Here is a 22,155-nt window from a genome sequence, read left to right on the forward strand (position 1 = left end):
ACTGGGGGAAATGCTTTTGAAAGATAAAGCCAGAGGGAGCAGAAGTAGCCAGGCCTTGGGCTATGATGCAGGTCTGAGACCTGTGAAAGGGGAGAGGGGAGGAAGGGTTGGGTAGGAAAAGCCTCGGACCACAGTGCAGCTCATGGTTGATCTGGGAAGACCAAACACGCACAAGGGCAATAATCCATGGAGAGTGACGGAGCAGTCTGAGATTGTCAGGAACAATGTGTGCTGGAGGTTCTTGGACTGTTCCCATTAGGCATTGTGATGGGCGGATGTGCTGGGTGTTCTGCTCCATTTCAGCCTTCCCCACTCCCACACTGCTCCACTCATTCCGCTTTCACTGCATACCTACTAAGTACTAGGTTCTTTGTAGGTCCCTGGCTTATGATATTGAGGGGTCTTATAGACTGATGAGTCATTTAAAAAAACAAATCTATAGAAGTATGTGTGGGACTCCTAATGACTGGAATCCTGCTAGTATTCATGGTGAGGCACAAACAATGGGCAAAGCCACTCATTTAGCTCCATATATGTGATAAGCTCTGAAATTCATAATGCAGCAGTAGAAGGAAGTCTTTTTATTCCATTCATTATGAGGCTAGAAAAGTGAGGCACTCATTGTGGCCAACCTCCCTTCCAGCCATGGGAGGTCATGTCATAGAGTTCTGGCCGGTGAGATGTAAGTGAAAATCTGATGGTGGGGGTGGGGGGGGTGGGGGGGGTGGAGGTGATGGGGTGGTCTTTAGGAATTTTTTTGCTGATAAGAGTGACAGAAGCCTGGCACTGTCCCTATTTACTCCTTCTCCTCTGTTCTTGTTCTTGAATGTGGATGTGTTGTATGAAATGGTGGCAGCCATGTTGCAAACATGAAGTCAGGTGGTAGTCATTAGTGTTATTTGCCAAATATTTTCAATGGTCCTTCTTGGGGGCATTTAATAGAATTGTCTTTTCCCACCCCTTTTGAAATGGGTTTGGTCATGTGACCTACATTGGCCAATGAACTTTGTGTATCTGTTCTGGGCAAAATTCACATCCTTTTTTTGGTGCATCTTTCACAAACATTTTTCTCTCCTGCCTCAGCAACTGTGGAAGCATTTGACAAGCTGGGTCATGTATCACCCTAGGTCTCTGAGTAACTATTAATGAGCAGAAGTCTTCCACAAATATGTGATGGACCTGTGGCATGTATGGGAAAATTTTAAACCTCTGAGATTTGAGAGTTGTTACTGCTTGCCCTGACTATAAAGGCAACACGTGAGGTCAGAAGAGTGGAAAGGTGTTGGGTAACTAATTCAGTGCCAGTAATTGCCTATCTCAAGACTCCTTGTTATATAAGAAAAAAGTAACTCTGTAATTATTTAAGCCAGTCATAGAAAGTACTTGCAAGTAAAAATATACTATATAATAAAAGCCTAATAAGCTAAGTGTCCGAGGATTTGGTTGACCGTCTGACCAGTTGCTATGATGCACACTGACCACCAGGGGTAGACACTCTGACCAGTAGTTCGCTTGCTGCTGGGGTCTGGCTCATCGGGTCTAGGTGAGACAGGCCGGACATGCCCTGGATGAATCCGTGGACTGGACCGGTTTTGGCCTGATCCCCACAGGCCAGGCTGAGGTGTCCTACAGTTCAATTCAATTCTGATGTTGGAGTTAGCATCTGATCTACGGGTTAAAGGCTCAGTCTCACAAGACTACCCCTTGCTTCAGATGCCAATGGCAAGTCCAGGCCTCTGGTACTTATGACTGACCAGCTATAAGTTGGGGGTTCCCATAACCCATCCTAGGGTTTAATAATTTGCTAGAGAGTCTCACAGATCTGAGAAAAGAACATTTGCTCACTAGATTACCAGTTTATTATAAAGGACACAGCCAGATGGAAGAGATGCATGGGTGTGCAAGATGTGGGGAATGGGCTCAGAGCTTCCATGCCTTCTCTGGGAGCATCACCCTCCCAGCACCTTCATGTGTTCAGCAACCAGAAAGCTCTCCAAATCCTTTTGGTTAGTTTTCTTTTTTAATGGAAGCTTCATTACTTAGGCATGATTGATGAAATCATTGGCTATTAGTGATCAAGTCAACCTCTGGGGTAGGGCGTTGTGCAGCTAAAAGTTCCAGCCCTCTAATCCCCTGGTTGGTTCCAGTGGCAACCAGACCCATCTGAGCACTAGTCAACTCATTAGCATACAAAGAGACAATTGTCACTTGGGAGATTCAAAGGTTTTAGGAGCTGTGTGCCAGGAAAGGGGGCCAAAGACCAAGTACATGTTCTTATTATGTCACAGCCCCCAGTACTGTGAGTTTTCCAATTTACCTTTTTCAAATTTCAATTTTTATTATAGTCACCATTTGTGGCAGGAAGAGCCATCTGATTCTGAATTTGCATAGATACTTCCCTCTTTGTTTTGATTTGCAGGAAGTCAATGGGCACAAAAAGAGGAACTTTTTACCCACTTTATTCGAGCTCACTTGTCCCAACCAGAAAATCATCTTTCGAATGGAAGGCAAGAGAGGAGCTATATGGTTTTACCTCGCATCTCAGAATTACTTGAGGATCTTGTTAACATGCAGATTCCTGGGTTCTGTCCCTAGGGCTTCTGGGGTATTGCCTAGAAGCCTGTGTATTTAGTGAGTACCTGGAGATTTCTAATGCAGGAGTCCTCTGACCACACTTCAAAGTCTCTAAACTTGGGGAACAAGAGAGAGAAACCCACAAGCCACTTGGAAGACTGGCCCTTACAGACGGTTTAGAATCTTTGGTCACTGTGCACGAGTTAGGAAGTGAATGCGAGTAAATGCATATTTTGCCTACTTTAGGGGACAAAAACTGGGTTCCCATGGGCTGAATTTTTCTTGCAAATCTGTGTGGATTTTTTGCACTGAACAGTATTTCATTTCTTTGAACAATTGCCAATTTTTAAATTTTTTTTTTGAGATTTTACATTAAAATCCATATTTCCAGTCTCTCTTGAAGATAACAAGGTCTGACAACCCAGAGCCTACATTTGCCTGGAGTGGTAGATGTTTTAGATGGACTATGTACCCTGTATTTTACCTCAGCTGCCAGTATTCCCTATTAATTACACCCAGTCCATTTTTGTATTTACAGTAACTGCTGGTACTAAGATGCTTTGGAATTTGTGATATATTTGACAATCTTCCCACTCAATTGACAAGTGTGTGTGTGTGTGTGTGTGTGTGTGTGTGTGTGTGTGTGTGTGTTCTGTCCTTGGGCAGTACAGATCAAGCCCAAATCCATGACAGTTTTGGTTTGATTATGACATGGACATCTATGGCCCCCGTCAATGGGTACCTCCATTAATGGAAGTTTGTATAGCTCTTCTGTGGGATGAGAGACCCATCTGGGACCAGGTACTCAGAAGATTATTGCAATAGGGAAATTGTATGGTCACAGGAGCTGATGTATAATAGGAAGACTGCCATCAATCAAATATCTCAGAACAATCTTTCACACAGCCCCGGGGAAATGAAAACTAAAGCCACTCGCACACTTCTCTAAAGGCAACAGGACACAAGCAGCTAAAACCAAGGAGACACACGTGTACATGTACACAGATATGTGTTCTCACAGATGTATATGAGTATAGATCTTGATACATATGTGCTACATATTAACACATACAACATAAAAAAGGAAAATCACTGAAGGGATAATGGGATTAATTGGCAGTTTGTGAGAGACAGAAAGACAGAAAAAAAATGAATCTAGCATCAACCTATGAACCAGAAGGTCCCAGTTCGATTCCCTGGTCAGGGCACATGCCTGGGTTGCAGGCTTGATCCCCAGTGGGGGATGTGCAGGAGGCAGCCGATCAATGATTCTCTCTCATCACTGATGTTTCTATCTCTCTCTCCCCCTTTCTAAAATCAATAAAAATATAAATTTTAAAAAGAATCTAAGACTCTCTTATGAGTAGTAGCATGAAATAATAAAGATCATGAGTTTTGGAGTCAGGTGGCCTTAGGCTGAAGTCCCTGTTAATATGAGCTCACGCTATGCTGCACACTTGAAACAAATACAAAATAATATTGAATGTAAACTGTAACTGAAGAATAAGTTTTTTTTTTAAATATATTTTTTATTGATTTTTTACAGAGAGGAAGGGAGAGAGATAGAGAGTTAGAAACATCGATGAGAGAGAAACATCGATCAGCTGCCTCCTGCACACCCCCCACTGGGGATGTGCCCACAACCCAGGTACATGCCCTTGACCGGAATCGAACCTGGGACCTTTCAGTCCGCAAGCCGACGCTCTATCCACTGAGCCAAACCGGTTTCGGCCTGAAGAATAAGTTTTATTATTAGCAGTGTGAGCTCAAGCAAGTTAACTAACCTCTCTCAGCTCTGCTCTTTCATTCTCTGAAATGGGTATAAATATCCCCACCCTGTCGAGTTCTTGTGAGAAAATGTGACAGGGCCAGCATCTACCCAGGACTTGGCCCAGGGCAAGTGCCACTACATAGTTTTTCTTTTCACCCTGTTGAACCTACTGATAGGCGCTTGTCTCGCTTTGCACCACCCTGGTGCCCAATACTTCGGGAGCTCTGAAGCGAGAGCAGACCTAAAGACACCTTTTCATTTTCCAGAGGTGGACCTTATAGACACCTCAGAGACCCCAGGGGCCTGGAACTAGCCTGGGACTGCTTCCTACTCTTAGGGAGCTTTTCTAACTGACTTTTTCTGGCAGTGGTGTGGACTGAATTCTGTAACAGGCCCAAGGAAACCATGAGTCAAGATCCAGGAGCCATGAGGTGCCTGGCTGGTTCCCATGTCCCTGCTGTCTAGTCCGTGATACCTACTCTCAGGTGAGGAACACTTTCTACCGGAATCTCCACCTCAGAGGTGAGCTGTGGTCATGCCCATCACCTGTGCTCACCTGGCCAGCTTGGCCTCATCTCTCCCCATGGAGAGCTTTGCCCTCTCCTGCTTCTGGAGATCCCTCTCAGGTGCTACTCCACCAGGGCTGAGCTCTTTGGTTGGTGGATGGGTGATGAGAAGCTAAGGCTCTGTCACCACACTCACTCCCCTGGCTGATGTTTTCCCCATCATTCCATCCAGAACATCTGTTTCTATCATTTATCAAACAACTGGTCATATTGTTGATCAAAGGACCTCAAGGATGTGGATGAAACATTCCTGGCCATGGGACAATCTGGGAAGCTGGCCAGCCTTTCAACAGAACTCTCCCCATCTTCTGTTTTCTTTCCTGCTCTTCTCTTTGTAGCCTTCCTTTCTCTGCATCTGCAGTCTCTTATGTTCCCTGCTCCCCTCCACACCCCCTGCTGTGTATGGGGTTTTCTTCATCTAGACCTACTCTGACCGCAGTGCCCCCTGCAGTTTGCCTTCCTCCCGGCTAAACAGCCAAGACCTCTACTGCTCTCCGTTAGATGCTAGGAAGAAAGCACGCAGATCTAGCCAGCATTTGGGAATCATGTATCTGTCTTTGAATCATCAATGGCTGCTTTACTAGCTCGGTGTCTTTATCGTTTTTAAAAAACTTATTTTTCAGTTACAGTTTACATTCAATATTATTTTGTATTTGTTTCAGGTGTGCAGCATAGTGGTGAGACAATCATATATTTTACAAAGCATTTTCCCTGATATTTCTGTTACACACCTAGCACCATGCATAGTTTTTACAATATTATTGACTATATTCTCCAGGCTGTACATTACATCTCCAATAAATCCTGTGCCTTTAGATGAGATATTTAATCCTTCTGAGCCTTACATACAATTTTTAAAAATACAGACAATAACAACTATTTGTTGCCCTCATTGCCATTTTCTCCATAAATTATAATAAGCTCTTTTTTTTTTTTTTTTTTTTTTTTACTTCTTTCTTCTTTTCTCTCTTTGAACTATGGGTCTTAGGAACTAAGGCTGAGTATGTAAGATAAGAATAAAAACCTTTTTTTGAATTGAAGAGCTGCAGTGGTAAGAACATAGGACTTAATTCTGGCTTCAATTCTTGGCTGAGTGACGTTTGTCAAGTTATTCAAACTTTCTTATTCCTTATGATCTCATCTTTAAAATGGCCATTAAAGGAATACCTCCCTTAGGCCTAGGGTGGTGGGAGGATTACATGAGAGGGAATTTTTGACAGGGCTTCATGCACCGTGAAAACCTGAAAACCCCATACTCGCTAACTGCTGTGGTATTCTAACTCCTGGCTGGAGGGGAGTCCTTCAAAGGCTAGTTCTCTCACCTGCTTTGTTTCCTTCTTGTTTTCCTGTGCTGGGGCCATGAATTTGCATATAAAAGGGAGTGGACATTTGTACACAGATGGTCATAGTAGCTTTATTTATAACAAAAATAAAAATGGAAATGATCCAAAATTCCATCAATGGATAGATGGATGGATAAACGAATTGTGGTATATTCATACAATGGAAGATTATTCAGCAATAAAAAGGAATAAAGTGAACCTTGAAGACAGTGTGCTAAGTGAAAGAAGCAAGTCACGAAGGCCACATAGTACATGATTCCATTTGCATGACCTGTCCAGAACAGGCAAAGCCACAGGAGACACAAAGCAGATTGGTGTTTGCCTTGAGTTGGCAGAGGTGGGGGATGGCGGGGAACGGGGAATGACTGCTAATGAGAACGGTTTTCTTTTTGGGGGTGATGAAATGTCCTAAAATTGATTCTGTTGATGGCTCTTATTCACATAATGAAAAGGTTCTCCATTAAGTTCCTTTAAATCTTGACCTCTAACACACCCAGACCATGCAAGCATTTGTTTACATCTCCTCAGGGCCTGTAAGAACCTCACAGGGACCTGCCAGAGTTCTTTTAATCCTTGTAGCAACTTGGGAGGAAGGGGCTAAGTGGCATGTTCTAAGTCACAGGACTAGAAACATAGGGCCATTATTATTGACTTGTATAGCCCCCAACATCCACCCTTTTTGTGATACTTCTGACAGAATTAGAAGGGGAGGGCGGCTGGACAGGATGAAGAATGCAGAGAAGTTCAAAGTCACTGCCAATTAAGGACCCATAGGAAATGTGTGTTAAGCATCTTCAACATGTGAGAGCAAGTCACTACACCCTCCACAACCTCTTCAGGGTTACAGTCAATGAGCTGCACCTCAGGTGTCAAATGTGCTCACCCCCTGGTGACCCAGCCCTGCTCAGCCACACTCAGGCCTGGCTTCCAGGCAGCAGCCAGAACTCTGGGCAATGCAGAAGCCCCCAGGCTAGGAGCTGGGTGCCCCTGGGCCAGGTACCTCCACTGAGAATGAGATTCCTGAGCTCAGAGCTTCTCTCTTTTGATAGACAATCCCCACCAGGCACAGCCAAGAAGACAGCACCCGTAGCATCATTAAATTGTAACAAGCCCTGAAACTCACTCCAGAAGCCCGGGTCTGTTTGTCCTAGCAGTCGGAAGGAAGCAAGTGATTGGCTGGCAGAGCTCGGCCTTGGAGGCCTTATCTCTGGCTGGTTATTATTTGATTAAAGAGGCTTCCTCCTGCTGGGGTGTTTCAAAACTCTGCTGGGAGAGTTTGCTGCTGCCTAGGGAATTTTTCTGAGGTTACTGCCGAGCACCCAAAGTCCTTCAGCCTCTGGCCATACAAACAGCACCCGGCGGAGCCTTTGATTCACTCCCACGCAGGCTGGGGCTGTCTTCTCCAGAGTTTCCATCAGCTCTGCTAAGCAACTGGTTGGAAATAATTCCTCAGACACCACAGAGGCAAGGATACAGGTACTAAGTTTTGTGTGTGTGTTGGGTGTGTGTGTGTGTGTGTGTGTGCAGGGACAGTTTCTTAGGATGTCCTGACATTAGAAATGGAGGTAGCATGGTGGGGGAGGCTGGGGCAGCAAAGTGAAAAGCAGGAGGGGCAGAGAATGTGGAGGAAGGAAGTGGAAGAAAAGAGAACTCAAAATCTTGGAATTCTTTGGAAAGACTAAGCCAAGACATGAGTTATTTGCAGCTGGAAAGAGGCATGAGCTTGGAACATGGAGCAACATTCACATCTAGGTGCTTTTGCTCCCTGATGGCCGTTCTCTTGGCCTCCTTGTCATCCTTCCCTCGGGCTCAGAACCCCAAAATCTTCAGAGGGTTTTGGAGCCTTTATGAGAAATCCAATTGCTTTAGCTTGAAACATCACCGAGCCTGATTTGCAAACAGGACCTGGCTTTCAAAGCTCTGCTTGGTGGCACCAAGCCTTGTGATGCTGGCTGCAGAGAAGAAAAGAGTGGGGCCGGGCACCATTTGTGAGGTTTTATTTCCCACTTTGGGATCTGTGTTTGGTGTGCATTGTCTGTCCTCAACCCCATCATACTCCCAACTCAGTGGTGTTGTCCGAGTTTCGGTTGGGATGCTATATGTCAAAGGACTTCCTTACCACAGATGAAAGCTGAGGCCCTGCAGGGCCAGCAGGAACCTGACCACCCAGAATGAAGGTAAAAGATGAAAGGATGACATATTTGTCTTCTTTGGTTGTTAGGTTTGGCTGGAGGTGGCGGAGGAAGGAAGGGTATGATATAAAAACAAGGAAAATAGTTTGGTTTCGACATTAAATGGAAAAGAATGCTTTTATGGTAAACTAGAAGCCTGGTGCACCCGTTGGGGATTCGTGCACTGGTGGGGTCCCTCAGCCTGGCCTGTGGGGATCAGGCCGAAACCAGCAGTCCAACATCCCCCTAGGGGTCCTGGAGTGCTAGAGTGCACTCTGCAAAGTTGCTGTGGCTCAGCAGCTCCTGAGTTGAGTGTCTTCCCCCTGGTGGTCAGTGTGCATCATAGCTACTGGCCAGCTGGTTATATATATATATATATATATATATATATATATATATGTATGTATATATATATATTCCTAAAATGGATTTCTCCCTATGCATTTTAGGTGAAGAAATAACCATGCCAACTGTATTTCCTTTCTCTAGTCTTGGTGGTTGTTTTAATTCCCTGTGTTTATATCCATAATGTCTTAATCCTCCAGTACTTGTGTCCAGTGGTACCTGCTTCACTAGCTGGATGGGATGCTACCGAGGCCTTGTCCCACAAAGCTTCCGCACTGGATGGAGGATCTTCTTCCTGCTGACGATGTTGTGGTTCCCTAGGGAGTTTTCTCTGCTGAGGCCCCATTGGATTACCCGAGTAATTAGTCTGAGTTCATTAAAGTGAATCCTGCTTCCCCCTCATAATTTTAAGGAACATGTCAAGAGGTGGAAGACAAGCCCCGTGCAGGGAATTATACCTCTTGGACCTGATGCTTCTTTTGGGAGTACTTCCCTCCTTTTCCATTGACTGGATGGATGGTCTGGGTCCTGCTTGTCTCTCTGGTCTGCTTTCTCATCATTATCCATCTCTGTCCTGCCCTGTAGACACTCTTTCTTCCACCCACCGTGGTCGACCTTGTTTCACATTAACCTTTTTCATTGAGCACTCTCTACTCTGCCCTGGCCCCTGATCTGGCCAAGTCAACAGATTATAGTCAGGTCTCTGAGTAAAGTTACTTTGTCTGGTACTAGGTTAAAGTCCCCTGGAATTCACCTTATTGGGCCATTAATAATATTGTCTTAAGATGGCTTGTTTCTTGATCCATCACCCCCCATGAGACTGGCAGGTCTGTGAAGGCAGGGACCTGCTCCCGGCCAGGCCCCCTAGAACCCAGCAGTGTCTGACTCCCAGCAGACCTACTGGGAATCATAGCTAACACTGGTAGAGCATCTTCTACCTGCCTGGCATGGTCTGTGTGCTTTACACTTATTATCTCAACCCTCACACAAAGCCTGTGAGGTCACTATCAACCCACTTAACAGCTAAGGAAACTAAGTTAAGAGGCAACAGTAAATGGTGGACTTCAGAGCCCAAGCTTTCAGTACTGTGCTGTGGGGCCTCTCTGGTGCGGAAGGAGTCCATGGTAAACAAATGAATGACATCAGGCTCTTGGGGAGACCATGGCGGCTCTCCCACCTGTTCTGTTGGACCCATTCACTCAGCTGAGCCTACTGCTCAGGAACCATGGGACAGGTTGTGAGCAAGATTTGGGGGATATGGTAGTAAGTGGACACAGATGGCCTGGGAGGTTTGCAGTTCTGTTCTCTCCGTCAGGATCTGCTTTCCCTGTTGTCCTCTCACCTACCTTTGTAGCTGCTTAACCACACCTGGGCTCCCACCTATAGCCGGAAAGGGGCTCCAAGTCAGGAATTCGGTTCAACCTTGAAGGAAGTACTTGAGGAGACCACATTGGTTGGAGGCTCAAAGTGGATCAGGCCTTGTGCTGAGGGCTTCCCCTGGTGTATCTCATTTATCCTCCTTGTGAGGTAGTGAGGTTAGCATCATCCTATGTTTTAGAAGAACTAAAGCTAAGAGAATGTAACTAATGTGCCCAAGATGTTAAGTGCTTTAGCTGAAATTCAATTTCCAACGTGTCTGGGCTCAGAGCCTGTCCTTCCCAAATACTAGACCCTTAGCTTTCAACTCACCTGGTAATTGGTCCCCTCAACTATTCCCGCCAAGCAGATATTTTTGTTTCTCTGTTTGCCTCCCCAGTTGCCAAATGGGGAACCCCTTACTGCTATGTGGTCCTCAGATTCTCATCTTCCCTGCCTGGATCCCAACTAGCACCTGGCTCGGCAAGACCAGGAAACTGCCTGGGGACCCAGGCCTGAGCTGCTCTCAGTCCTAGAGTGACACTCCCCCTCCCTTCCTCTCTCAGGGAGTGATCTTGGGGCATCTGATGCTACAGCACCACAACTGAAAAAGCCTAATCCAAAATGCCCAGTTTAAGGGAATCTCCCAAGTCTGATCATCTTTGTTTGAAGTACAGCATGGGAGAAAGGGCATTCAGATCCACCGCTGAACTTTGCTTTTTCCACTTGTTATTTAAATTTTCTAAGCCCCACTTTTCTCATCTGTAAAATGGGCATGATACTTCTCTCATGGGGCTACTTTGAAATTAGAGATTCTGAGTTTAAGAGATTCTGTGCCTAATGTGTGTGAAGCACTGGGGAATGAGAGGAAGCTCCCTGCCCTTGTAGAATGGGGGTGGGGGATGACAGGCATTAAAAAAATCATAAGAATTAATAGGTCGTTCCCATCTGTGATGTGAAAAAGAACAAAGGACCTAATTGAGACGGAGTGGGGAGCTAGTGAAGAAAAACCTCTTTGGTGAACCAACAGCTTGTGAGCATCTAATATGTCATCGGGACCAGAACACAGTAGGGGCTCAGTACCTGCAACTCTGGCAAAGCACCTGCAGCTCTCTGGGACTCAGAGTCAGTGGGCATAAAGTGAGGGGGTTGGACTGAATGATTCCCAGAATTGAGTTGCTCATTTCTGGTGCTTATGATTCTCTCGATTCATACCACGACAGAGCCAGATTGAACAAGGCCTCCTGGCTCCCTGTCCAGTGCTCTCCCCCAGTTGTCTCCACCGATGGAAAGAAACTGGGTTCAAACTCAAAGAGGGCAAAAGGAAGAACTGGCCAATTCTGTCTCCCAGAATCCCTTTCTCCCAGCACCACCCTCCTGCTCTTCAGCTGGATCCCAGTATCCTCATACCCCTGGCATCACCTCTAACATGAAAATCCCTAAGCCAGGGGCTGGGGACAGCAAACAAGTTCTCCGTGTCCTTCTCTCCCAAGTTCATCCATGTCTAGGGTGATTAACCCTCTTGGGGAAGTATTCTCTGGTAATGAAATTCAAGAATAGGCAGGCTGCCCTAACTGGTTTGGCTCAGTGCATAGAGCGTTGGCCTGCAGATGCAAGGGTCCAAGGTTAGATTCTGGTCAAGGGCATGTAACTTGGTTGTGGGCATGTACCTTGGTTGCGGGCACATACCCAGTGGGGCATGTGCAGGAAGCAGCTGATCAATGTTTCTCTCTCATCGATGTTTCTAACTCTCTATCCTTCTCCCTTCCTCTCTGTAAAATATCAATAAAATATATTTAAAAAAAAAAAGAATAGGCAGGCTGCGAGGGAACAGGAAGCGGAGGATTAGGGGATGAGCCCATTGTCTTCCTTGGCTGCCCAAGGCTGCCCCCTTCCCCACCCACTGGGCCTCTCACCAGGAGCACCCTGTTCCTTTTGCGTCACACACAGTGTCTTTTGTGAGCTCGCTGGCCAGAGCTTTGGTGACAGCTCTTGTGAAGAGCTGGTTAGCATTTTTCCCAGACAAAGCCAGAAGCCCTGGGAGGTGCTGAGAAGGCTAAGCATGAAGAGAATGAGGAGGCAATGGTCAGCCTCAGGCTCCTGAAAGAATGGTGATATTAGCATCTTCAATTCTCTCCCCCTTCCCCTGGGGGAGACCCTGTCCCCTTGACCTATGTCTTCATCTCTCCCTCTTCTTTGCCCTACCTGGGGCTCCTTCTGGCCTTCGATGTCTTTTAGCCAATCCCCCACCTATTGCTTGTTGGCCACAGTGCTCAGGAGACCCTCTCAGGGGCGTCAGTGTTTTAGCCAGTGATTTTTGAAGGGAGCAATCATGGGGGGGAAGACAGGCAGTAAGATCGATACTTCAAGGCACATGACTGTTTTCACATAAACTCATAAACTCAGGATTTGAAAACCTCTATTTGGTGGGAGTACCAGAGAGGATTGATTGAGAAAGGAAAAGAGATTCCATGAAATAAATAATACATTAGACCAAAAGCATTTCCAAAGAGACTTTAAATAGCAAGTTGTACCCAAGGCAAATCCCCCCAACAGGTCATAAGAGGGAAAATGACAGGATATTTGCAATGGGAAGCCCACGCTCACCATTCAGTTCCCTTGCCATCCCCACCACCCTGGAGCTGGTTGAGCAGCATTTCAGAGATATTTATGAGGCTCCCAGTTGCATGCTGAGCCAGCGCTAATGAAAACACTCCATCACCACTTCTGGGCTCTCAAGCAGCGTGTGGGGGCAGGCGCCCTCTTCCTGCCCGTCCTCCCCCTGCCTCAGTGCACTTGCTCAGTGAGCTTTGCAGTTGGCCTCCACCCAGTGCTCTGGGGCTGGTGGGAAGTTTAGCTTCAACATCCTGCCAGAAACCAGGTTGGCTAAAAAACCACCCAAAATGAGTCTTGAAAGAAAGCAACATCCATTTCCCTGCAGGGAGGACTTTCTCTGCAGGGAAGGGGTGGTTGCTGTGGAATTTCACCCCAAGACGGCTGCTAACAGTGAGGATGATGTTTTCTTTGAGTCCATTCCAAAAAGTGACTGAGGAACAAGGGCCTGGGAAAATTGAAAACCTTGGGACGGAGAGCTCTTTTCGGAGATGGCAATGAGAAATCAAGGGGATCAATCAGCAGGCGGCCAGGAGCCTGGCTGCTCCCCACCCCAGCCCTGCTCCTGCCCAGACAGCCCCAGGAACCCCGGGAGAGGAGCCGAGCCTCTGCTCAGCAGTCTCCTGGCTCTCCCCTGGGGCAGCAGCAGTCTGGACCTCCCTCATACTCTCTGTGGGGCACACTTTAATTATCTTGTGGGATGGTGCTCAGGGTGAGTCTGTCTGGTAGGATGGAGGTGGGTCCTCCCCCACTACCCCAGCCAGAAATGGTGCGCAGGATTAGATAACAGAAAATGGGCCTTTTATTCAGCTTTTATGGGTTCGTGAAGCAGCACAGTGTGTCCCTGGTGCTTTTCCATCAACTCCCACGAATGGCTGCTTATTACACCGCCGTCCCTGCCCCACATCTAATGAACTCCAGGGCAGCAAGGCATTACTCTCAAGGAACTCAAAACCCAGTGGCAGCGATAGGTAATTAAACAAGTTACTTAGTGTAGCATTACAGTGTGGAAAGTGCCACCAGAGAGCAAAGAGGCTTATTCTCAGGGTAACCCCTGTCCCCCTCTCTATCCCCCCCTCCCCAGTTCCACCCCCTCATCCTGGAATACCTTCTGGGTCTCAAACCTAATTCTTTTCCAGGAGACTCCACTGGCTACTCACAGTACTCACCTTCCAGACTGCAGATGGCTGCTGGTCTATGGTGGTCTTTCCAGTCTAAGGGGATGTAAGAACTAGGGACAAAGTAGTAAAGTCTTTTTTTGTTTTTTGCCAATCCTCACCCAAGGATATTTTTTCCATTGATTTTTAGAGAGAGTGGAAGGGAAGAGAAGAGACACAGAGAGAGAAACACCAATGTGAGAGACACACATCGACTGGTTGCCTCCTGTACAAGTCCCCAGGCTGGGGATTGAGCCTGCGACCAAGGAATGTGCCCTTGACCGGAATCGAATGCAGGACCCTTCAGTCCACAGGCTGATGCTCTATCCACTGAGCCAAAGCAGTAAAGTTTTATTATGGCGATCTGTATTCAATTTGAAGAACTTCCCTTTGTTCTGAGAGCCTGTCCTTCCCACATCTTGGAATGTTAAAACATTCTTTCTTTTATTAAATGATGGTGTTTTTAGATTGCCAATTGATGTTTAGTTTAATTTTAATATGATGGCTGGGAAGAATTAAAAAGTTAGCATCCCTTAGTTTACTGCACTGTGATAGCTCCAAGTATGGGAAGCATTGCCCAACAAGCTGCTTGTCACCAAGATTAACACCCATGTCCAAACCCAAGCGGGAGCCCCTGGGGTGTCTCTCTGAGTGTCTGATTTCCCGGCCTGTAGCAGAGTGGCAGAGCTGATACATTCAAATTCCACTCACTTCCCCAAGACACTCAGCTGTCTGCGGCAGCCAAATCCTTAAATAGACACTACTGTTTTCTTGGCGTCCCGGGCTCCTGTATGTTTAATGCCTTGAGTATCCGATTTCTGGGCCAAACTCATGAAAAGCTAAAGGGGACTTATCCATCTCAGAAAGCAGTTGCAGTGGAAATAAAAGCCATTAGTGGTACTTGGTGTTATCAGGATGTTTAATTTTTCATTGAAATTTCAAGATAAAAGTCAATCTTCAGAGTTGTGTTAACCCAGATCGCCAGCTTCCACTTAGATGCAGCATAGAGACTGCAGGAAAAGATGCCAGGCCCTGGCTTAGGGTGGCCTTTTAGGGGCCCTCCATCCACCTGCTTAGGTTAAGGGATTTGGGGGTCAAATGATCCGCTATATTCAATGAAGTCCCATATTGCATCTGGTTATCCTGACATTTTAGATATGGCCCAGGGCATTGGAAGTCCCCCAGGAAGCTTAATAGAGAGAAAAACATGCCCATCAGGCAGGACAAGTCCCAGTAATACATCTGGGAAAGTTCAAATTCTTGGGCTACAGTGGAGTGTTTCTGTGTTGAAAGTTGTTTACAATAAGTGAGTTGCACCAGGCTTAGCTATTTAGCTGTACGGGGTTCTGTTTTATCCATTTTGCAGTGTTGGCTTTGCTCTGTGGTGGCAATTGCAGAGGAGACTCTCATGTTTGAACTGAGTGCTTCTTCAGGTCAAAGGTCATCCTCTTTTCCTTCTGCCCATTGCTTCCCTGGGATGCAACACATCTCTTGGCTCATAGGCAGTCAAAGGTTGCCACTGATGACAAGGATCAGGCAAATGCCTTATCTGTTTTGGAAAGAGTCAGTTGCTAGCCATTTCTTTCTTGACTTACTATAACCCTACAATCATCAATATTTTTAACTTGCCTATTTAATTATTAAAAGAAAATTATTTTCTTCGACTTGATCATTGGGATCATTGGTTTGCAACCTTAAGGGAAGGAAGGAGTTCAGTGGAGCTGGTGAGTAGCAAAGGCCTCTAGGTGAACACTCAGTTCCAAAGCTTGGTCTCTTCATTTTCTGGGACCCCCCCACCACCACCACCACCACCGGCTGCTTATTGAGAAGATGACCAAGACTGAGGAGCAACAGGCTCGATCCACTTGAATTTACCTAATTGTGTTTGGCTTGCCTGGGCTGTTATGCCAACACAGCATTCCCATTGAACCCATCTCTCTTGTAGCAGGCAGCCTGCCTGAGGTCTGGCAAGAACATTGTAGAAGGTTTCAGGGGATATTTCTCATCCCACAGTTTCACCATCAACCAGTTGTATGGGCCTGGGCAGGTCTCTTTATCTCTCTGTGTCATGGTTACCTGCCACATCTGTAAGACAGGTTGGATTATATCAGAAATTTTCAACCTTAGCACTACTGAGATTATGGAGCAAATCATTTTTGGGTGGTGTAGTACTGTGCATTGTAGGATGTTTAGCAGCATCCTGGCCTTCTATCCACTAGATGCCATCAGTACTCCTCCCTTCTTTTGTGATAACTGAAAATATCTCCACACATTTCCAAATATCACCCTGTGGAGCAAAATCACCCCCCGGGTGAGAACTATTGGGTCAGATGATATCGACCCCACTTTTAGAAATGACATTGTTAGTTGTTAATTCATTTGATTTGATTGAGCACCTACTCAATCAAATAGGATGAATTAGGTTTAGCAGTCTAAATATTTTTTTTTACAAATATTCAATTGAGAAAATGCCATTTACATCATGGAAATATGAATTAGAGCTAGACTGGTGTCTACACAAGCATTGAGAGAGGAGGGGGGGGCACAGAGAGAGAGAGAGAAAGAGAGAGCGAGAGAGGATCCCTTTTAGATTCTCACTAGCCTCATCTGTAAAATCTCAACATTACCTATTGCTGTCAGGACCTAATGCTCAGATCTATAAAAGCACACATAGGTCATAGTAGACATCCAATAATTAAGCTCATTCCCCTTTTCTCTCCTCCAGCCCCAAAGGAACCAGATCTGTGTAAAACCTCAACTTTATCAGCCTTGCTCTGCTATCTCTAGGGATCTACTCTTATCCCACCATGTGTCTCCAAACCCCTCTCGGATCAGGCCAGCACTGACATGTCTTCTTAAAAATCTTGGTTTATTTTAAGGAGAGCCCCTGATCCCTTGTATCACCAGATTGTTGACGTGGTCCACCCTTGAAGGGATTCCTTCTCCCTAGCAAAGAAAGAGATTCTCTAGTGACCAGAGCTTTGCCATTGTTTCATGTTTGCTTGTGCACAAAATGACAATAAGGACGAATCAAAGATGAAGGAGCTCCTACTATGTGAGTCCTCGGCACTGCTCCTCCTGGGGCACTGATTTCGTCATGGGTTTGGTCCTCTTTCTTGGGTTCTCAAGGGAAAGACCATGCGTTGGATGTCCATGGCAACTCGTGCACCATCTCCTCTAGGAAAACATCTCTATTTGGTAGCCTGGCATGATGAGAGACACCACGGAGATCAGGGCCAGGGAGTTTGAGTTTGCATTTTCCTCTTGGGTCAGACATTGACCAGGGCCTACAGAGCATATGAAGATAGTGTAGTTCTTAAAAAGAAAGTGTGTGTGTGTGTGTGTGTGTGTGTGTGTGTGTGTGTGAGAGAGAGAGAGAGAGAGAGGAAAGAAAGCTCTGCCACTTACTCTCTGACCTTGGAAAATATGTCACCTTCCTGAACCTAAGCTGACATATCTATAAGTCTGCAATCACAGGGTCCCTCCTCTTAGGGAGCCTGTGAGCATTAAGTACTAGGACACATGGAAAGCATATGGCACAATCTTGGTAAATACTAACTGCTCAATAGAAATCTATTCTTATTAATTACATGAATCATCTTAAACAGGAACTATGAACCATAATAAATATAACAGATATTAAACAGTCCCCCCAAAAGATGAAAAATGATGGACGTTTGGGTGGATGGAAAGGTGTGAGACCGACTCATTCTATTACTGATAAGAAAACAGGCTCAGAAAGGGGAAGCCAGGGGAAGGGGAGCCCAGGACATCACCACTGGCTAATGGCAGGGTGGGACAGACCTTGCATCTCTAGATGGTTCTAGATGCTGGGGCTGCTTTGCTGTGTTCAAGAAAAATATATTCATCAATACTTGTTAAAGATGGTAAGGCACAGACTTTATTCCATGTGCCCTAGCTCCACAATGTCTCTCATCATGTTAAGCTACCAAATGAAGATGTTTTCCTAGGGGAGATGGTGCAGGAGTTGCTGTGGACATCCAACACATGGTCTTTCCCCTTGAGAACCCAAGAAAGAGGATCAAACCCATCATGATAGGGTAGGGACTACTGCCATGGGATTTTTACAGTCGGGGAGAGAGATTGGGCTCAAGTCCAAAATATAGCATGAACAAGTGGGAATAGATAGTCAAGGAGCAGGGTGTGGAGGTCAGTGGAGGGAAAATTACTAAGAGATAACATTAGGGGAGAGGGGATTCTGGCAAATGTGACCTATCAGGATTTTTGCTGAAGACAGGCCAAGGCATCAGACATCATCCTAGGGCAGGGGTGGGCAAACGTTTTGACTCGAGGGCCACAATGGGTTCTTAAACTGGACCGGAGGGCCGGAACAAAAGCATGGATGGAGTGTTTGTGTGAACTAATATAAATTCAAAGTAAACATCATTACATAAAAGGGTACGGTCTTTTTTTTTTTAGTTTTATTCATTTCAAACGGGCCGGATCCGGCCAGCGGACCGTAGTTTGCCCACGGCTGCCCTAGGGGATGAGAGAAGATGAGGAAGCCAAAGGTTGGAGTTCTGATAAAACTGACTTAGCAGGGTTTTGCTAAAACTGGATTTTGTAAGTGCATCGTCCAAGTGCATAGATGAGCTAGCCAGAGGTTTGGAGCCCCCCAAAAACTTAATCTTTGTCACTTGCTCAAACATTTAGGACTGTGTTTAGAAAATTACAAACAAAAGAAGGAAAATGTGCCTGTGATTTAAGAAGCACGTGCTATTTCCAGAGGACTCTTTCTTCAGGGTACAGAGAAGTAAACATTTTGTCTAAAGTGTTTCTAATGGCCCAGGAGAGGAGGCCTTGCCCCACAAGACTCTAGCCCACACCAGCCTGTCACTTATGCACAGAGAAGGACAATAGACACCATTGCCTTTGTCCCTCATCTCCCACTTTCTAAAGTTCAGCCTTTGCTCCCAGCCCAAACCCAAGGGACTGGGAGCTGATTTTTTTGCTTTGGTTCTGATATTCAGTGTCGAGAGCTACTCGGAATGACTGGACAACTGAACCCAATAGGGGTCACCTTCCCAGTGAGGCTGCACAGATTTCTCCACCCTGTGATTCCTATCTTGTCTTTCACCTCTTGCCAATAGCTCATATGTTTGCTTGAGAAGGAAGGACAACTTTTCAGGCTCAAAGTTTGAAAGAGGAAGAGTTTAAATGGTCAGAGTGACTCGATGTGCTTTGTCCCTCAATAGTGACCATTTGGGGCCTGCTTGGGATGGAAGGTTGTGTGGATCTGATTAATAGTTGGCATGTGCCCTAGCCGACTTGGCTCAGTGGATAGAGCATTGGCCTGCGGACTGAAGGGTCCCAGATTTGATTCTGGTCAAGGGCACATGCCTGGGTTGTAGGCTTGATCCCCAGTAGAGGGTGTGCAGGAGGTAGCCAATCAATGATTCTCTGTCATCATTGATGTTTCTATCTCTCTCTCCTTCCCCCTTCCTCTCTGAAATCAATAAAGAAATATATTTTTAAAAAATACCTTAAAAAAAGAGTTGGCATGTGAAATCATGTATAATTACTGTATGAATGGAATCTAGGTTAAAATGGAATGCCTTATTTCAATTAAACTCTACTTCAGTCAAGAAGTTGACTCAGTAGTCATAATTCCTATCAGAATCTTATAGCTTGTTTTGTCTTTTTAAGCTGAGTTTATCCACCTGCTGTCTTTCTTATTTGAAGAGGGCTCACCATACACCATGCACACATTTTTTTGTTGTTAATTTTCACCCGAGGATATTTTCCCATTGATTTTTTTATAGAGCGTGGAAGAGAGAGGGAGAGACAGAGATAGAGAAACAATGTGAGAGAGACACATTGATTGGTTGCTTCCCGCACACACTCTGACCAGGGCCAGGGACCGAGCCTCAAACTGAGTTATGTGCCCTTGACCAGAATCGAACCTGGGACCCTTCAGTCAGTGGGTTGACGACCAAGCACACATTTTCATGCTCTTCTTTTACTCCCCTTCTCCTTTTTTTGTTTTTGTTTGTTTGTTTTAATCCTTTAAGCATAGCAAAGAGGATAATGACATGAAGGAGGGATCTGCAAATTATGGCCCATGAGCCACATCCTGCTTACCACATGTTTTATAAATAAAGTTGTGTTGGCACACAGCCATATCCATGTGTTTATGTATTGTCTATGGTTGCTTTGTAGCACAGTGGAGTTGTATGGTTGCTACATGTAGAACCATATGGCCTGCAAAGCCTTAAATGTTTACTATCTGGTGCTTTCTAGAAAAAGTGTGCTGCCTCCTCATTTTGAGCAGGAGTGTTGAAATCAAGCATGCCTGGGTTCAAGTCAGGTCCTGGTTACTTGCTAGCTTGCAGCAAGCTAGCTTTGATATTGAAAGAGTTGCATAAACTCTCTGCAACCTAATCTGTACCATGGGGATCAGAGATAGATACTCTATGCTGCGAGAATTCAGTGAGATAATATTTATAAAAACCTGCAGCTCTGGCCAGTCATAGAGTAAATGCTCAATAAGTAGCAGCTATTATGATGATCATTCATCATTTTATCCAACAAATGTACATCAGTTGCTTTCTTTGTGCCTGGGGCCAACAGCAGGGATCAAGATGTAGGAGGTGCCTACTCTCGGGGGAGCTCACATTCTAAGGCAGAATATCAACAAGATGAAGAAAACAAATCAACACATTGTTTTCAGATAGTGATAAGTGCTATAAGTCAAATAAAATAGAATGATATGGGAGAAAGCGACAAGGCAGGGAACAGAAAGTTGAGTCAGCCATGCAATTATCTAGAGAAGGAATCTTCCTGGCAGAGGGGACAATAAACGCAGAGGCTCTGCACCTGGGATGAACTTGGGATGGTCCAAGAGCAGAGAGATGGGCTTGGAGACGGAGGCAGAGTGAGGGAGGGGAGAAGAGAGAGGATGAGGGAGCAGGGGTTAGCATGGGTAAGAGAAGGTCGACACTTGAAGACCCTGAGAAGGTGCTTGGCTCTTTGAGGCAGGGCTGCAATCTGAGACCATAATGGGGCAGAAATGTAACTGGGTGGGTGGCCTCATTCTATGATCTTTATTATAAATATATTATTCTTCCTCTTTGGTCTCTGGCACTGGTGACTGTTGGGGACAGGTGACGAGAGGGGACTGGTGAGCCCTAGTCAGACGGCAGCTTTGGGTTGCAGCAAGCCCATCACGCCGCCCAGCTGGACACAGCCACCTCATCGGGCTTTTCTCCTTACAGTACCCCTGACTCACCCAAAAGATCTTCTGGCTGATGCCATTACTTCTCTGAAATCATTCCTTATCAAGGAGCCTTTAATGCTTCTCCAGGCAGAGCACTTAAGGTGAAAATCAGTTAATGTAATCTTAAAACACTCTAATAAATTTCCAGCAACATAAGACCACCAGATAATCATTTTGTCCCTAGGGTCACTCAGAATTCACAGCTCAGTTCTCATCATTAACATTTCTTTTGTGCCTGACTCCTTGCACAGGCGTGAAGAGCCCGCTGATAATATTTTGCCTGTATGAGGTTTAAAAGGAAGCTTTAGATACAATCAGTTACTCAAACTGCCTCCCGGGTTGCTCTAATAACAGCCGTACAGTCCTCCCCGTTTCAAAGCGCTGCTGCTGACTTGGCTCTCTCACAGGTAAAAGTACACCCTTGGTTTGCCCACCTTTATCCATTTTGAAGGACTCCTCCTCCTCCTCTTATTCTCCTCTTCATTTCTCTCCTTCATCATCATCAAAACCCTTTACTGGAAAGTACTTAGCTGGCTAAGAGTACGCCCTTTACAGTGCAAATATGTGTTTCTTTCTCCTCTTGCTTTAGACATTGTGAAAAGAACAAGATCCAATTTGGCTATTTTCCAAGTCATTCTCTCAAGCTATGATTCTTAATCTGGGGTCCATGACTGACCTCAAAGGGGCGTTCTGAACCCCCTGAAATGGAATGTAAACTTTTATATACACATTCCCCCCCCCCCTCAGGAGAGAGTCTACAGTTTCATCAGATTCCCTGTTAGGAGGTACTGCTTAAAAGATTTTAGTGACTGCATCAAAGTACAGATGCTCCTGGCCAAGTGATGGGGTTACATTCTGATAAACCTCTGGTTAAGTCAAAATTACGTTTAATACACCTAACCTACTGAGCATCATCATTTAGCCTAGCCCACCCTAAACCTGTTCAGAATACCATAACAGAAAATGCTGGCAATGCAGTACACTGTAGAGTATTGGTTGGTTACCCTCGCGGTCTCCTGATT

At 45.6% G+C, this 22,155-nt stretch overlaps 1 protein-coding gene across 2 annotated transcripts in view; it reads left to right on the plus strand.

Annotated features, from left to right (window-relative positions):
- Positions 1–22,155, plus strand: part of GPAM (glycerol-3-phosphate acyltransferase, mitochondrial) — a 110,398-nt gene that overhangs the window by 41,169 nt on the left and 47,074 nt on the right. The window contains exon 1 of one of the 2 annotated variants that reach the window (XM_036336000.1): positions 7,547–7,730. The exons of the other annotated variant lie outside the window; for it this stretch is intronic. The gene's annotated coding sequence lies outside the window, so the exon portion shown is untranslated. Of the gene's footprint in view, positions 1–7,546; positions 7,731–22,155 lie in introns of those variants that run through there. 2 annotated transcript variants of the gene reach the window in all.

This window comes from Myotis myotis, unplaced genomic scaffold, assembly GCF_014108235.1.
Source record: "Myotis myotis isolate mMyoMyo1 unplaced genomic scaffold, mMyoMyo1.p scaffold_m19_p_15, whole genome shotgun sequence".
NCBI classification, from domain to species: domain Eukaryota; kingdom Metazoa; phylum Chordata; class Mammalia; order Chiroptera; family Vespertilionidae; genus Myotis; species Myotis myotis.